Here is a 19,629-nt window from a genome sequence, read left to right as displayed (position 1 = left end):
GTTCACAGATGAGTCAAGATTTTGTTTTCAGCCGGACAATCGCCGTTCCCTCATCTGAAGAGAACATGGAACTCGGAACAAACCTGCTTATGTGCAGCAAACATCACCATATCATGGTGGTGGATGAATGGTGCGGGCAGAAGTCAGTAATGGCAGACGTACGGACCTCTATGTCTTTCAGAATGGCGATTTGACTGCTCAGAGGTACAGAGATGAGAGAGTGGCCAGCTTGTTCACCGTACTTAAACCCGATTGAGCATGTCTAGTCGCTTCCCGCGCCCGGGTTCCCGGGTTCGATTCCCGGCGGGGCCAGGGATTTTCTCTGCCTCGTGATGACTGGGTGTTGTGTGATGTCCTTAGGTTAGTTAGGTTTAAGTAGTTCTAAGTTCTAGGGGACTGATGACATAGATGTTAAGTCCCATAGTGTTCAGAGCCATTTGAACCATTTGAAGCATGTCTGGGATGCACCTGGCAGACGCTTTGCAGCCAGACCAGAACCTCGCACAACGGTTGCAGAGCTGGATACTGCACTCATGGAAGAACAGCCAAATATCCCTCAAGAGCTGATTGATAACCTCATACTGTCCATGCCATGCAGGTGTGCAACTGTACTGGCCGTCCAAGGTGATCACACAGCATATTAGAGGGCAACGAGAATGCCTGTTTCACTATTATGGTAGCCCCATGGTGCCTCACTCTACGTAAACGCCATGTAAAAATCAAATAAAGAGTTGAGACAGCAAAATATTGTACTGTATCACACACAAATTACAATTGTAATTGATATCTCAATGAAATACGTTACCATATGTCTATTGTGTATGATATCTCACCTGATCCCTAATTGTTTTGAGCAGTGTATTTCATAATTCAGAAACAGACAACAATGTACATTAAATGTGTTCTATGTCGGAAACTATTCAGAATATGGTGTATGTCCACGTGGAGTGTTTTACACAAAATGATCGTTCCTGTCACATCCCTGAATATTGACCATTTCTCCTGGGACACCCTGTGTGGGTACAGTAATCATATCTGACGAGTTTACGTCACAAACATTATTTTGGTGTCGCACCTACTCCCTTATTTGCTGTGAACAGTATCGCTGTTGACGTTACCGCGTATTTCTTTCGGCAGTATGGCCTGTTTGATACTATATTGTCATATCTGTTCGAGGATGCCTACCCTCATATTGTTTATATTTGTTGACGCCGACACTTTGGCTTCATCATTTTGGATAATATAAGACTCTGTCTGTTTTAATCAGGTATGTTTAATCATATTTTTAAGCTCATGTTCAGTTTTATTTGGTTCCCATATTTTTAACAGATCTGAAGATAGTCGATATAATCCGAAATGTAGATCTCTCATTTCATTCGTGACTATGTCGCGGCTTGTGTATAATAAAAGGTTTCAGACTGATCGAGAGAACGCTTGCAATATAGTGCAACGGCGATACGACTGCAATAGCGGATGTTTGGATATAATGATGGTGTTTAAATGTTGGTTTTGTTGCAAGGAGCATTATAATGCCCTTGCACAATGAAATGTGGTTATGACGTTCTTTGCCTTTGCACAAACGATGAGTTATAGCCAGCACGAGCAATGAGAAGGCGTTGCGTCAGGTAGTAAAGGAAGTTACTGCCACTTCTGTACCGCTCCCTTTTATGTTCTTTGGTAATATAAGTTCCTGCCTAAAGTCGTACAATGTAAGAAACAAATCACACATGCTGTTCTTTCTTTGTTCTATAACACTTCTTTACGAAACACGATACTTACAAAATATTTCACGCATAATGTTCTCCAGTAAAATTCCACTGACCTAGAAGGCTGCTCATTCGCAAGCAGCCACAATACATTTAATGAGCCATTTAATCGGCCTACGCGATAACACGGCGCAGACGCAAAGTTGTTTCAGTGAAAGGCCTTGATAGGGAACTCGCCCATTTAATGGAAGACTGTAAGGCTCCACAGCGTTCTCTGAGAGGAAATAAGCTGTTCCTTTCACATTAAAAGGCTGTATTATCTTGAGGCCAAGGGAATCGCGAAAAAAGTCAAAACACATCAGGAGGACGCTGGTACCTGTATTCATTACATATACAACTATACAAATAACTACAATGTGTATTACAGAGACTATTTTTCTATTCTATAATTCATTAAGATTTCTTCCTACTCCATTCACGGTAGGAGAGCGAGTAGATTGATTACTTGTACGCCATTGTACGAGATGCTATGAGGCTTTCTCTTCATGGTCCTCGTGTGAGAAGAATGGAAGGAACTAAAGAATGTCTATAAATTCATAACTAAAAACTGTCTGTTTCAGTTTTCCAAGTAGGATTTCGAGAGCCTACTTGCAGATATTTTTTAACATTTCTGGTAGGTATCTTTAATGTTGTCGGACTGTCAGAATAGCAAGTACACATGTAGGGCCACACTAACACATACTGTAACTAATTAATTGAGCATGAAAGTGCTAGGACCAGAACTGTTTGTAACTTATGGTGCGCTGGCGCAATACTTAAGTAAAAAAGACTGCATTGAAGTGAAAATGTTTATGTACTTCAGTTGTCGGCATATACTTTGCTGAATTAATGCAAACGCGTCAAAGAAACCGTAAACTGAATTTATTCAACTGAACAGAGACATAAATAATCTAAAATTTTACTGTTACGCTTTATGCGTGCACAAATCTATCATTCATGCTGTTCTTTCTTTGTTCACTGCCATATATCACTTCATTTCAGTCCGATTCATATCCCACACAGTTAAGCAGGATTGCTGTGTAGACAGTACATGTGTTTTTGCAGCCAAACTGGATTTTTCCAGCACCGTATCAATAAATCGAAACTGCCGTTTGCTTTACCTACTTGGAAACTGACACGTCCGTATCACTTCATACCCCTGCACTTCGTTATTCTACTTAGGAGCGGACTTCAAAAAGTAAATTACACATTTTGCATTTTACTCACCTTCATCACCTGTATTTGTATTTATTGATCATTGGGGCACGATTGAGAGTTGTCCCTCCACTTACCCCAGTTACAGTTTCCGTCCCATGACGCGCTGAGCTCGCAGTTCGTTTGTGCTGCCTAGTTTCTTGCTGGCACACTACCGGCTTCACTACATCTTTTTGGAGATCAGTTCCCACATTTCCCATCCATAGTGCCACTTGCCGTTGGTATTCACTTACAATATTTTATCATTAATTTTTTACTTATTACTTGCTATGCTGCTTATGCGCACTTACATTTTCGTTTATGCCTTATGACAACTAAAGTTGTGTACGACTGTTTTATTATTTTATCACACTTTTACCTTCAAGCTGAGACCAACCTCAAGACATGCATGCCATCAGCTGATTAGCTACAGTTGATGCCTGCACTTGTAGTGTGGCTTCCTTATATCACTTTTGTACTCGCATTATGAACGATATGTAAGCATTTACGAGCCCTTTCTGCATTAATTGATTCATTATTGTATTTTACACTGAATCGCCAAAGAAACTGGTATAGGCATGAGTATTCAGATAGACAGATATGTAAACAGGCAGAACACGACGCTGCGGTCGGCAACGCCTATATAACACAACAAGTGTCTCGCGCAGTTGTTAGATCGGTTACTGCTGCTAAAATGGCACGTTATCAAGATTTATGTGCATTTGAATATGTTGTTATAGTCAGCGCACGAGCGATGAAGTGGGGATTTTCCCGTACGACCATTTCACGAGTGTACTGTGAATATCAGGAATCAAGTAAAACATTAAATGTCAGACATCGCTGCGGCCGGAAAAAGATGCGAGAACGAGATCAATAACAACTGAAGCGAATTGTTCAACGTGACAGTAAGTGCAACCCTTCTGCAAATTGCTGCAGATTTCAATGCTGTGCCATCAACAAGTGTCAGCGTGTGAACCATTCAACGAAACATCACCGATATGGGCATTCGGAGCCGAAGGCGCGACACAAAGCTTTACACCTCGCTTGGGCCCATGAACACCGACATTGGACTGTTGATGACTGGAAACATGTTGCCTGGTCGGACGAGTCTCGTTTCAAATTGTATCAAGCAGATGGACGTGTACGGGTATGGAGACAACTTCATGAACTCATGGACCCTGCATGTTAGCAAGGAACTGTTCAAGCTCGTGGAGGCTCTGTAATGGTGTGTGGCGTGTGCAGTTGGAGTGGCGTGGGTCCCCTGATACGCCTAGATACGACACTGACAGGTGACACATACGTAAACATCCTGTCTGATCACCTGCATCCATTAAATGTTGCGGCACTTCTGCGTGCTCGCGGAAGCCTACACTATATTAGGCAGGTGTACCAGTTTCTTTGGCTCTTCACTGTTGTTGTTCTTGCATTTTTTCACGAACACAGAATTATTCTGCATGCATCTTATTTTCGACACTCGTGATGCGACAGTTGTATGTGGTATTTTTATCTTTAAATTTTTCAAATTTTGAAACTTTTAGTTCCTAAATTTTAATATTCTTATCTAACTTCTACTTGTTTGTGGTATATTTTTCTGTAGAGCCTTCAGAATTAAATAAAATACCTTGTGTGCAACTGGTTGCTGATCATGTGAATAAATACACTCCTGGAAGTGGAAAAAAGAACACATTGACACCGGTGTGTCAGACCCACCATACTTGCTCCGGACACTGCGAGAGGGCTGTACAAGCAATGATCACACGCACGGCACAGCGGACACACCAGGAACCGCGGTGTTGGCCGTCGAATGGCGCTAGCTGCGCAGCATTTGTGCACCGCCGCCGTCAGTGTCAGCCAGTTTGCCGTGGCATACGGAGCTCCATCGCAGTCTTTAACACTGGTAGCATGCCGCGACAGCGTGGACGTGAACCGTATGTGCAGTTGACGGACTTTGAGCGAGGGCGTATAGTGGGCATGCGGGAGGCCGGGTGGACGTACCGCCGAATTGGTCAACACGTGGGGCGTGAGGTCTCCACAGTACATCGATGTTGTCGCCAGTGGTCGGCGGAAGGTGCACGTGCCCGTCGACCTGGGACCGGACCGCAGCGACGCACGGATGCACGCCAAGACCGTAGGATCCTACGCAGTGCCGTAGGGGACCGCACCGCCACTTCCCAGCAAATTAGGGACACTGTTGCTCCTGGGGTATCGGCGAGGACCATTCGCAACCGTCTCCATGAAGCTGGGCTACGGTCCCGCACACCGTTAGGCCGTCTTCCGCTCACGCCCCAACATCGTGCAGCCCGCCTCCAGTGGTGTCGCGACAGGCGTGAATGGAGGGACGAATGGAGACGTGTCGTCTTCAGCGATGAGAGTCGCTTCTGCCTTGGTGCCAATGATGGTCGTATGCGTGTTTGGCGCCGTGCAGGTGAGCGCCACAATCAGGACTGCATACGACCGAGGCACACAGGGCCAACACCCGGCATCATGGTGTGGGGAGCGATCTCCTACAATGGCCGTACACCACTGGTGATCGTCGAGGGGACACTGAATAGTGCACGGTACATCCAAACCGTCATCGAACCCATCGTTCTACCATTCCTAGACCGGCAAGGGAACTTGCTGTTCCAACAGGACAATGCACGTCCGCATGTATCCCGTGCTCCCAACGTGCTCTAGAAGGTGTAAGTCAACTACCCTGGCCAGCAAGATCTCCGGATCTGTCCCCCATTGAGCATGTTTGGGACTGGATGAAGCGTCGTCTCACGCGGTCTGCACGTCCAGCACGAACGCTGGTCCAACTGAGGCGCCAGGTGGAAATGGCATGGCAAGCCGTTCCACAGGACTACATCCAGCATCTCTACGATCGTCTCCAAGGGAGAATAGCAGCCTGCATTGCTGCGAAAGGTGGATATACACTGTACTAGTGCCGACATTGTGCATGCTCTGTTGCCTGTGTCTATGTGCCTGTGGTTCTGTCAGTGTGATCATGTGATGTATGTGACCCCAGGAATGTGTCAATAAAGTTTCCCCTTCCTGGGACAATGAATTCACGGTGTTCTTATTTCAATTTCCAGGAGTGTATATAACATTAATACATTATACACGACAAGTAATTTCTGTTTAATGCTTTACTACACGTCAGAGTGACAAGGATGCGTGAGACTATTTTTCAACATAGTCACCAAGTCTCTGTAAATACTGGTCGGAACGTTCTACCAATCGTACAGTTCCTCTCTTTGGTCACTGAGCTATTCGAGAACCACAGCATACGTCCTCATCTTTGGAAAATGCCTTTCCCCTCAGGTGTTCCTCCAGCTTGCCGAAAAGCTGGAAATCAGGTCTTGACATCTAGATCAGCATCACTTACGTCTGTACGGCCTTTCATTGTGGCTGCACTGCATTGAGTACGTAAACCGCCAGAATTTCGCGGTGAGTCTGTTTGCAGTTTAAATGTTTTGCCTACGAGAGTTGTACTCCTCGTGTACTTCAGCTTCGGAGTACATTTCCAATTGCCAGCCGCACCATTTCAATCGGACAATGAGTCGCAACTGATACCTGTTCCATAGCAGAAATGTGTCTGCAGGAAATCGGGAACATGTACTCTCTTCTGGAAATGGGCCGTTCTTGTTGCAGAATGGTCTTACTGTGGAATGGTATGTAAACTTACCTTCTGAAGTTCCTAAGTTTCTGTATGGCTGGCTCGTCACAGCCGTTAATTCACCCAATCAAAACAATAACATACTTTGGGTTAACACTCGATTAAAAATTAACGTGGAGCACCCTAAAAAATGGCTCTGAGCACTATGGGACTCAACTGTTGTGGTCATTAGTCCCCTAGAACTTAGAACTACTTAAACCTACCTAACCTAAGGACATCACACACACCCATGCCCGAGGCAGGATTCGAACCTGCGACCGTAGCTGTCTTGCGGTTCCAGACTGCAGCGCCTTTAACCGCACGGCCACTTCGGCCGGCGGAGCACCCTAAGAAACCCGCAATAGTAATTACTAACAGACTGGATACAAGTACTAAATCTTGCGACCATAATACACTGCCTGACAAAAAGTGAAGTATCCTGAAGCTGACGAGGAAACGAAATGAAACTCTACGGGTTGGGATGGGTATATGAGGTTATTCTAGGGATTAAACATGTAGTCAAATTTACAAAGAACTTGGTGGAATGAGCGCACTTATCAGTACGACGTTGCACCACATGTAGTCTTTGTGCATCCACTGGTTAAATTGAGGTCGGTGTCACAACGCCGTTGTAACCCCTTCTGAGGCAAGTTGGCACACAGCTGTTGCAACTGGCCCTTGACATCCTCAATACTGACACTGGAATAGAGTTGAAGTCAAAGCTGGTCCCAGACATGTTCTGCCAGGGACAGATCTGGGGATCTTGCAGGACACGGGAGTACCTCAACAACAAGCAAACAGTTCAAAGAGAAACCTGCAGTGTTTACGAGGACTGTCCTGCTGAAAAATAGCTCCATGATTCTGTTGCATGAGACGTAACACATGAGGACGACCGCCCCTTGTGGCCGAGCGGTTCTAGGCGCTTCAGTCTGAAACCGCGTGACCGCTACGGTCGCAGGTTCGAATCCTGCTTTGGGCATGGATGTGTGTGATGTCCTTTGGTTAGTTAGGTTTGAGTAGTTCTAAGTTCTAGGGGACTGATGACCTCAGATGTTAAGTCCCATAGTGCTCAGAGCCATTTTGAACATGAGGACGGAGGATGTCCGTGACGTACCGTTGTGCTGTCAGGTTTCCCTCAATCACTACCAGTTGTCACCTGCATTCACACCTGATGGCTCCCCACACTATGACGCCGGGAGTGAAATGGAGTGTCTCTCCAAAACAGAAGCATGGGACCTCTCCCCAAGTTGCTGTCATACTCGTTAACGATGGTCATCCACAATGGTACAGAGCCGCAATTAATCACTGAACGCCATTCATCTACACCTACATCCACGTGATTACTATTCACAATAACGTGCTTGGTAGAGGGTTCAATGAACCACCTTCAAATTGTCTCTCTATCGTACCACTCTCGAACGGCGTGCGGAAAAAACGAGTACTTAAAATTTTTCTGTGCGAGCCCTGATTTCCCTTATTTTATCGTGATGATCATTTCTCCCTATGTAAATGGGTATCAAAAGAATGTTTTCGCAATCGGAGGAGAAAATGTGGTGACTGAAATTTTATGAGAAGATCCTGTCGCAACGAAAAACGCCTTTGTTTTAATTATCGCCCCTCCGATTCACGTTATCATGTCTGTGGCACTATCTCCCCAATTTCGCGATAGTACAAAACGAGCCACCCTTCTGTGAACTTTTCCGATGTCATCCGTCAGTCCCACCTGATGTGGATCCCACATCGCACAGCAATACTCCAGAATAGGGCGGAGAAGTGTGGTGTAAGTAGTCTCTTTGGTAGACCTGTTCCACCTTCTAAGTATTCTGCCAATGAATCGTGGTCTTTGGTTTGCTCTACCCACAACGTTATCTATGTGATCGTTCCAATTAGGTTATTTGTAATCGTAATCCCTAAGTATTTAGTTGAATTTACAGCCTTCAGATTTGTGTGGCTTATCGTGGAATCGAAATTTAGTGGATTTTTTTTTTTAGTTCTCTTGTGAATAATTTCACACTTTTCTTTATTCAAGGTCAGTTGCCACTTTTCGCACCATACAGATATCTTATCTAAATCATTTTGCAATTCGTTTTGGTCATTTGATGACTTTACTAGACGGTAAATGATAGCATCATCTGCAAACAATCTAAGACGGCTGCTCAGATTGTCTCCTATTTCGTTAGTATAGATCAAGAACAATAAAGGATCTATAACACTTCCTTGGGGAATGTCAGATATTACTTCTGTTTTACTCGATGACTTTCCGTCTATTACCACGAACTGTGACCTTTCTGACAGGAAATCACGTACCCAGACGCACAACTGACGCTATATTCGATAGGCAAGCAGTTTGGTTAGAAGACGCTTGTGAGGAACGGTGTCGAAAGCCTCCTGGAAATATAAAAATATGGAATCAATTTGACATCTCTTGTTGATAGCACTCATTACTTCATGAGAACAAGGAGCTAGTTGTGTTTCACAAGAACGATGTTTCCTGAATCCGTGCTGACTATGTGTCAATAAATCGTTTTCTTCGAGGTGATTCATAATGTTCGAGCACAGTATATGTTCCAAAACCCTACTGCAAATCGACGTTAGTGATGTGGGCCTGTGTTTCAGCGGATTACTCCTATTCCCATTTTCGGGTATTGGTGTGAATTGAACAATTTTCCACTATTTAGGTACGGATCTTTCTGTGTGAAAGTGGTTATCTATAATTGCTAAATATGGAGCTATTGTATCAGCATACTCTGAAAGGAACCTGACTGGTATACAGTCTGGACTGGAGGCCTTGCCTCTATTAAGTGATTTAAGCTACTTCGCTTCACCAAGGATATCTATTTCTATGTTTCCAATCTTGGCAGTTGTTCTTGATTGGAATTCGGGAATATTTACTTCGTCGTCTTTGGTGAAGGAGTTTGGGAAAACCGTGTCGAATAACTCTGCTTTAGTGGCACTGTTATCAGTGACTTCACCGTTGTTATCGCGCAGTGAAGGTATTGATTGCGTCTTGCCACTGGTGTACTTTATGCATGAGCAAAATCTCTTTGTGTTTTCTGCCAGATTCCGAGACAGAGGTTCGTTGTGGAAATTATTAAATGCATCTTGCACTGAAGTACGCGCTATATTTCGAACTTCTGCAAAACTTTGCCAATCTTGAGGATTTAGCGTTCTTTTAAATTTGGCGTGCCTTTTTCGTGCTTCTGCAACAGCGATCTGACCCGTTTTGTGCACCATACGGGATCAGTTCCATAACTTATTAATTTATGTGTTATATATGTCTGAAATACAGTCGATACTATCTCTTTGAAAACATTCCACAAATTTTCTACACTTACATGATCAGATCGGAAGGAATGAAGACTGTCTCTTAAAAAGGCGTTAAGAGCATTTTTAACAGCTTTTTTTAAATAGATGTACTTTGCATTTGTTTTTTGATGGTTGTAGGTGTTACGGAATTCAGCCTAGAAGCAACTGCCTTGTGGTCGCTAATCCCTGTATTCGTCACAATACTCACTATTTGTCCAGGATTATTTGTTGCTAAGGGGTCAAGTATGGTTTCGCAGCCATTTACGCTTCGAGTATCCTCATGAACTAATTGTTCAAAATAATTTTCTGTGAAAGTATTCAGTACAATTTCGAATGGGGTTTTGTGCCTGCCGCCGGCTTTAAACGTATAATTTTTACAGCATGTCGAGGGTAGATTGATGTCACCAGCGACTGTAATTGTATGGGTGGGGTACATATCTGAAATGAGACTCAAGTTTTCTTTGAACTATTCAGCAACTATATGTTCTGAGTCGGGGGGTCGGTAAAACGACCAATTAATAGTTTAGTCCGAATGTCAAGTATAACCTCTACCCATATTATTTTGCAGGAACTATCTACTTCGATTTATCTACAAGGTTTACTACTTCTGACAGCAAGGAATACTCCACCATCAGCAATCCAAGCTTCACGGCCAAGTCTCCACACCGAATGTAGCCAGTTTTGTTATAGTATTAACGGCGATTCCCAGGTCTCGCTGCTGCTACTCTCTGACCAAAGCTGTGGGGTGACACAGAACGTTTCTGCGAGTCTATTACTTCATCTGAGATGGCAGGTGCACATGTGAAGGTGTCACAATGTGCATGGTGCACAATATGCCGATCTTTCCTTGTGGCGGTCAGATGTGGTCAACCAGAACCTTTGCGATGAGTATGATTGCACTCACTTTCCCATGCAATCCAACATCAGGCCACCGTCGTTTCCGAATGCTCCACAAGACCTGGGTATTGTTCGTCCAGGTGGCCAAATGGAGACCACAATGAGACTCTTTTCAAGCTCTGTCAGGTACTAATAACGCTGTCTGACGCGAGTGCACGGCTTCTCCACGTCCTTGAGAGATCACACAACATCTGATCCAAGCTTGGAAACAACACTAAACACAAACAACACTACCTGTCCCAGGGGCTTGCAAATCTAATTATTTACATACCTGCCAATGACGGGTATGTGTACAAAGTTACTCTGATATTTCACCATGTCTTGTGGGTGCCTCCTTTTTTGTCAGACAGTGTTAATAACTAAAAGACCCTCATCTATTCTATCATCACCTACGCAAATTTTGTCCATATCTCCTCCCCTCCCCGTCCTAATCTTTGCCACTTTCTCCACATCGTCGAACGTCCCGGAGTCTGCCCTTCCTTCAAAATCAAATTCCCTTCCACATTCTGTATTGTGTATCACCTTGATATGAGGTCGCACATCTCATCCAACTGCTGGAATACTTTCACCAGCCCCATGCCTCCCGGCAAATAGAAGCTTCCTGTATCCCCCATCCTAGTGAACCCCGACTACCGCCGATGTGAAGTGCAGGGGTTGACCTGTTTAGTATGACCTCAACATGCTGTAAGTCCTATCCCTGGTGACCTACAGAGAAGGAAAGCTCCGCATAAGATCCTGCAAAATATAAGAAAAAACAATGTTGCCCAATGGTGACGTGTTGTTAAAGAGAAACTATTAGGGGTGGTCCAATCAAGCATGAAAATACGGGTGCAACCATACCCTGCTGGTCACTGTAACAGTTCGGTTTATTAACGTAAAACGTATAATATGAATCACCCTATGAGATACGTATGTGAACCTTTAGTAAGTGCACAAGGATTGTAATTATGTACTCTAACCTTGGCAAAGATGGGTGAATATAACAAAAGCATAATCATGAGAATAAAGCATGGACACAGTCAGTGACTGCAAGAATGGTTAGTGGTTTAAAGAAAGAACATAGAAAAATAAGAAGAAACACCAGCAGAATCACCAAAGTGCATGATGGAAGCAACTATCTGGCTGCCAACGTGAAAAATGTGTAGCAAGGTCCTGATGAAAGTTAACAAGCCTCACATTTCCCTCGATTCAGTGACTGCATTACCAGCTCTTTCTTACCATTCCCCTATGGAAGATGGCTACAAATTCTGAGTCCACCTCAATCTCTGTCGGTTCTAATATGGGGACGTCCTTCGGTGTAGCCGCTTCGCAGCAAGCATGGCTTTCGGTAGCAAGCCTCATCTACTTGATAGTCTCGCCGCAAGTGTCTTCAGTTAACACTCTCAGAGTTGGCTGTTTCTGCCAGGGTGGGAGTCTTGCTGGCCAATTACAGCAGACCTTTTGATTTCCGACTAATAATAATTTTGTAAAGAAGTTAAGCGTACTTCTGTTCTTGAGGATTTTGTCATGGTTAACCAATGATGGTCTGGCATGGGGAGGAAGTCAGAAAACCTCTACCACTCCATGACAGGTTTCTAACCCTGATCTATCAAATGGCATATGTGGGAAAGCACACGTTCTACAGAAATAACTTTTGTGAGCCAGACTGCCTGTTGCAAGGAGTTTAAATGAACATTCTTTCGTGGTGTGATCGCAGAGAAATGGCGGATCTCACACTTCTCCCGTTCTTCTGGTTACACCTGGCTTCAGATATTATCTTTACAAAAGGATTCCTTCAAGTGATCCTCACAATTGAGTTTTACGGCAGATAGTCTAGCTCCTGAGCTGACCACTGGGCTGAGATGGGATGATGCGAATCCTGATTCATCTACCTGTTGCTGGAGACAGCGTTCAGCTCTTAATATAATGTTTATGACTCTGTATTCCTTCTAAATAAGCTTCCATGTTTCACAAAAAACTAGAAAGAATTCTCCAAGGATGCTGAAAATAACAGATGTCTCACCGCAATAAAAAGAAGGGAAGAGAAGACATATTTAGCTGAGTGGTGACTAGTAGTACTGAATACTGTCTGCAGTTAGGATGCAGCGTTAAAGGATGGACTACATTGACGTGGGGATGTGCATATATTCTAAAATATATTACGTGCCAGTTTGGGGATAAACTGTCAAGTAACATCACGCCACCAAGTTTCCCTTACATCTCCATGAACACAATGTTCTTTTCCAAGATCATTTCAGTCTTTTTTTCTTCTCAGGTCATGAAACCATTACTGAAATCTACACGTACCAGCAACTGTAACCTACCCTACTCTTCCATTGTAAATGAAAGTTTCAACCCACGTACATCCCTTTTCTTGCCCTTCTCAATACTCATTCCACGTCCGTTTTTCATATCGTCTCCTCTCCAGTCCCATATCCGTACAACTCCCTTACAGACAAAATGTTACCAAAAATCCACAGCAACATTATCCTTTCAGGATTCAAAATAACACAGTTAAACAATATCTCAGCAAGTGGAACAAGTAGGTTTGTATTAGTGTTTACTCGAAGGCTGAAGAACAGCAACAAGACCATCCTAAATCTATGTACATTTTATAAAAGTACATGTAAGTACGTATCTTCTACATCTCCTTCTACATCACTGGATCGATTTCAGCCAAACTTCGTATACATATCACTTATTGTCTTTAAAGAAGCAGTGTTGGGTTAAGGGTGGGGGCAAAAATGAGACGTCATAGGAGAGAGAGAGTGGGGGAGATTGAGAAAGTGAAGGGCGAGGAGGAGATGGTTAGGGGGACAGAGGGAGGAGGAGATAAACAGAGAGAGGAGGAAAAGGGGAGGTGAAGGGGCAGGTGGTAGATGGAGAGAGATAGTTGGAAAAGAAAGAGGGTGTGAGGAGGCAAGGTGGAGCAGGGAGTGGGTGGGGAGGCAGATGGAAGAGGGACGTGTGAGGAGGGAGCTGGAAGAGGGGAGAGAGAAATAGGAGGGGAAATGCAGATTATGGGAAAAATTTAAATTTTGCTGATTATTTTGATGAAAAGACTTCAACAAAATTTGGTATACACACGGAGTCGTGTTTTGGGACTAAAGTTCATGCCACACGGCTGAATACCACATGTAAATTTAACATCCTCTCTGGAGCAATATGGCCTAAAACAGCAGAGATTCACATATAAATGTGTGAAATATATGTGACGTTTGTATACCTGGGTGAAGCTGCAGGTAAAACGCTAATAACAAATAAATGAAATAGAGACCTTGATCTGCACTCGGAGGGCATCGCAGTCGGCCCATGGACCTCTCGCAGTGTTCAGCTAATGGTGATTCGTCTCAGAAAGAGGCGTGGTCGAGGTAATACAGAAGCCGCCTTAAGTGAATATCGCGTGTAATAGATAAGCTAAACCTTACGTGCTGAAATCGAAGACCATGTTAGAATCTGTGGAAATAAGTACAATACGACATGCAACACTGAAAATACTTTCATGGAAGGAATGAGGTAAACAATAAACATGAGGCATTTTCAATGGAAAACGTACGTAATGCGTATGACATCAGCAGAACAGGAAAGAAAGCGTTTCACATGTGAGATTCGTAAGAATGATCCTTGTTTTGCGTTGATCTGGTTGTGCTGGGGATGAATTTTTCGTCAGTGAATCTAACAAGCAGGAATATATTAGAACAGTACGTAGAACGTTAGAATGACTGAAATGTAAACTATTCACTGTCAGATTTGCACGTGGCGGTAGGCACACTCCACCATCAATCTTAGATATTAAATGTGCTTATTTACCTGGCAGATCTCTCTTCGAGTATCATGCAGTTAATTCTCATTCCCAGCTAAACACCGGCTTTCATCCAGCGTAGTTGACAAAAATTACCACTGACAACGCAGATCTCTAGCGGACAGTCTGAATATCGCTCCTATGAAGTTTTGTATCCATACGGTAAATAGTTTTCCGCCTAGACTGGCTCGAGCAGCGGAAGAATAATTATAACCACCCTGTAGATTTCACAGGAAACTTGCACAGTGCCCGCATCTCGTGGTCGTGCGGTAGCGTTCTCGCTTCCCACGCCCGGGTTCCCGGGTTCGATTCCCGGCGGGGTCAGGGATTTTCTCTGCCTCGTGATGGCTGGGTGTTGTGTGCTGTCCTTAGGTTAGTTAGGTTTACGTAGTTCTAAGTTCTAGGGGACTGATGACCATAGATGTTAAGTCCCATAGTGCTCAGAGCCATTTGAACCAAACTTGCACAGTGTACCGCAAAGATGTGCAATGAGTTTTTAACAGCCATCAGCCACAAATAGATGAATTCACATAACAAAAACTGTTTAAATTAATAACAAAAGTAAGAATTTTCTTTTTACTTTTTTAACCAGGAAGAATTGCAAGCCAATCGGTCACTAAGACCGGTATCAGCTGCCCATTGCAGCCATCTTAACGACCAAACGCACAGCCTAACGACCTCGTTAGGTTGAGGCCATGTGTTGTCACACGCACACACACGACGCATGACAACGCCCGGTGGCCTCAAGCTCACGAGGTCGTTAGGGATGCGCGTTCCGTCTTAAGATGGCTCAAATGGGCAGCCGATAGCGGTCACAGTGTCCAACAAGATTGTGTTTCTTTCCAGTCAATAAGCAATATATAAACATTATTTTGCAATAATGGATTTTTCGTTTTGACGAGTGTGTCGTACGTTAGTAAAAATGAGCATGTCACTCTTTCGTATTACGTCAGATACAAGTTTCTAAATAACAATTACTTTGTTGTTTACGTGTTGCCCAGAAGAGACTTATTTTAAAATTTGACATTCACTGTTATTTTATACCAACAACTAGGTGATTTAAGTTTTTACAGCACCGAGCGAGGCACACTAGACCCGTATTTGGGAGGACAACGGTTCAGACCCGCGCCCAACTATCCTGTTTTAGGTTTCCCGTGATTTTCCGAAGTCGCTTCAGACAAATGCTGGGATGGTTCCTTTGAAAGGGCATGGCCGACTTCCTTCCGCATCCTTCCCTAATCCAATGGAACCGATGACCTAGCTATTTGGTAAAAATGAAATGAGCGTTTGGGGTCATTGGCAGGGAGGCCCCTTGCGGAGCAGGTCCGGCCGCCTTGGTGCAGGTTTTATTACATTCGACGCCACATTGGGCGACCTGCGCGCCGGATGGGGATGAAATGATGATGAAGAGCCGGCCGGTGTGGCCGAGCGGTTCTAGGCGCTACAGTCTGGAACCGCGCGACTGCTACGGTCGCAGGTTCGAATCCTGCCTCGGGCATGGATGTTTGTGATGTCCTTAGGTTAGTTAGGTGTAAGTAGTTCTAAGTTCTAGGGGACTGATGACCTCAGAAGTTGAGTCCCATAGTGCTCAGAGCCATTTGAACCATTTTTTTGATGATGAAGACAACACAACGACACAACACCGAACCCCTGAGCGGAGAAAATCGCCGACCCAGCCGGGAATCGAACCCGGGCCCGTAGGACGGCAATCCGTCACGCTGACCACTCAACTATCGGGGCGAACACCTAGCTACTTGGTCGCCTCTCGCGAATCAACCAACCAACCAATTTTTACAGCACAATTCGTCTCGTTTTTACGACAATGACAATTTTAATTAACAGTAGTGTAGGTCATTTTTCCTAGTAGCATTACATTTATGGGCACCATTATTACTTTTGAACTGAATATACCATTTACAACCAATTACACACTAATGTTGGAGTTGAGGAAAGCTAAAAAACAAATTTTCGTTACATATATCAAACCTACAATGAAAATACCACATGTCAATCGTAAAGCCCGTTTATCTTCTCGTTCACTAACCCTGTCAGTAATTCTCCAGATATAAAACCGAACTGGAGATAACTTCAATGAAAAACATAAAAGGTCATACAGGCAGTCGTGAATCAGCACTCGGTGCGTCAGGTCAATTTGTCATTGCTGTCATGAGCGAGACCCTGTCATGTGTGGTCTGACGTCTCCTTACCAGCAACAGGTCCCAGGTTCAAACTAGTCAATTCCCTGAAAAACACGCTCAGAGCGTCGTTGCGCGAAAGTGTTAGGGAGACACGATATAGAACAAACAGACACCATGTAGAATGTTAGAAAATGGCGACCCTGCCAGGACGGTAAAATACCATGATTGAAGGTCGACCACATGCCTAACTAGGTCAGAAAAATATCCTGTTAAAAATTTTTCGTAATAAAAATTTTTTTTTTGAAAGGCATACATAGTCGAAAACAGTAGCTGCAGTGGTAGATAATAAGAAAGTATTCAATAAAAAGTGCGACGTTCTAGCAGAGACAATAGCATTATTAAGTTATGAATTTTAAAAATTGTTAGAATTAAGTTTTCTCCTCAATGCAAGCGCACAGGTGGCGGATACATCGTTGACAAGTTGGTTCTGACCCAACAAGTAAGTGAATTGATTGTCAAATCGTGTGAACAAAAATTTTATGAAATGCGTGAGATCGTATGAGCGCATGTTGACTCGAAGTAGGGCGCGTGAATTGCTTTTAAAACAGAAAATAAGGGATTCGGAAAGATTAGCAATGGCAGATCGAGACCTTGACCGAACTGAGGTAGAGACCCAGCATGAAAATGGACAGAGAATAGAGGACAGTACAACAGACGATGCAGTATCGCGAGAAATAGGACATATAACCCACCATAACGAGGATAATGTACGTCAAGGCATAGAAATCGTAAATCAGCATACGACAGAGGAGCAGGAAAGTAGAGAGACAGTCGATGAGGATTCTAACTTGCGTCTTGAATACGTAGAACCCATAGTACAAGTAATCAGAGCTCCCTCACCACAAAGTACAAGGAATAGGAGCAGAAACGTGTCACAGCACAGTTCAATGCAATCGGTTGCGAACCCACACTTGGGCGAAAACACAGAGCGTAGGACGTCGGAAGAAAACGCAATAGGACCCACCAATCTGGCACAATTATTACAACAAATTACGGAAACCATTTCAAGGCAAAATAAAGACATAGCGAACCAAATTCAAATTCAGAATGCAGAAACCACGAGACAAATGCGTGAGATTAAAGAACAAAACAAAAAAATTCAGTTACATCGAAGTCGTATTGAAGACGAGGCAAAAGAATCTCGAGAAGTGATAGGAAACTTAATAACAGGTCACAATCAATTGAGAACAGACACTGACAAGGTACAAGTGGACGTACAAACATTGCGTAATGACATTCAGGACGAGATCAAAACATTACGTAACAATACCCAGGGAGAAGTCAAGAAACTAGAGAAACAGATAAACGAAATTACTAGACAAGCAGCAGGTACAGCGCGTGAAGTTGTTGAAAACAGTGTATTACACAAACGTATCACAAAAGCAGCGCTGAAAAGATATGATAACCGCATAGTCAAAATAGAAGCGCAAACGAAGCGACAATTTCAGAAATTGCGAACAGAGTTGTTGCAAACCATTGAAGAGCGTAGTGAACAGGATCGAACAAGCACAGAGTCTGCAACCACATCCGTATCTGTAACAGCACCGGAAAAACAAGCAATTAACGAAGATATTACGCATTTGCGATTCCAATCACAGGCGGAAAATAACATACGTGAAATCAGACAGCCTGCACAGCAACAAACACGTTTCGAAATTCTTGATGAACAAACGTCATCACAAACACACGCGGAACCACAAATGTATGTTTCAAGACAGTTTGGATCGTGCAATGAAGCAGCAAGGTTAGCCAGACAAGATAACGTACCAATACCTGACAATGGAAAGCCAGGACACGAAGAGTACAGTGCAATGCATTCAGCTACACGTTCACAACCGATGGAAGAAAATTATTGCGTACCACTCCAACGATACTACGCAAGGGTAGGCGAAAGTTATAGTGGACAATATCCAATGGATCTACCACAACCGGAAAGAAAGACGGGAGAAATGATCAGAAACAAAAGTGGCGAAGAATCACGAATTTCATATGGAACTATGACGAAGTACGACAACGATCATTTCCTCACAATCAGAAAATTTCAACACTGTCGAGAAGGAAACTCATTACATCCACGAACTTTTATTGATCAATTCCGAGTAGGATTACCAGAACACTGGACGCTAGCACACAAATTAGACTTTATGTCAGGAATAGTCGCAGAAACCATGCAGAATGTTGCAGCGACATGCCGATCGTACGAAGATTTCAGAGAGAAGTTTCTCTCACGATATTGGTCCAGCGAAGCACAGAACAGAGTGAAGTACGAATTATTACAGAACCCATATTTTGAAAATTCAGGAGAGAAGAGTCCCGTGAAATTTTTCGAATTAATGGCAAAGAAAAATCAATGCTTAGACGTACCATACAGTGACGGAGAGTTGATTAAATTATGCGCGATGAAGTTACCATTGAAATACCAGCAATCATTAGTAGGTCGCGGAGGCAATGACGTCGAAGTATTTATAGGTATTCTAAGGGAACTAGAGTTCATATTTTAGGAAGAAGACGCAAGGAAAAGACGAAGCGCACGTGAAAACGAAAACAAAAAGCGGTGGAATCCACAAGACACAGTGCGAAGAAACAATAATTACGAACCATGTGATAACTTCGCACCAAGAAACGACAATAGATTTCAACAAAGAACCGGTTATGAATTTAGAAGAGAATATGAAAATAACTATAATTCACCCAGGAACGGCAACAACTATTACAGAGGGAATAACGACAACCGGAACAGGTACTGGAGAACCAATAGACCGACAAATTATCAACAAAGAAACCACTATCAACAAGCTGAACAAGAAAAGAGAATACAGATAGAAGAGGTGGAGGTAAGACCACCAAACTCCGATAAACGTTCGAATTGAC

Source organism: Schistocerca serialis, chromosome 4 (genome assembly GCF_023864345.2).
Source record: "Schistocerca serialis cubense isolate TAMUIC-IGC-003099 chromosome 4, iqSchSeri2.2, whole genome shotgun sequence".
Classification (NCBI taxonomy): domain Eukaryota; kingdom Metazoa; phylum Arthropoda; class Insecta; order Orthoptera; family Acrididae; genus Schistocerca; species Schistocerca serialis.
This window is presented reverse-complemented; position numbering follows the sequence as displayed.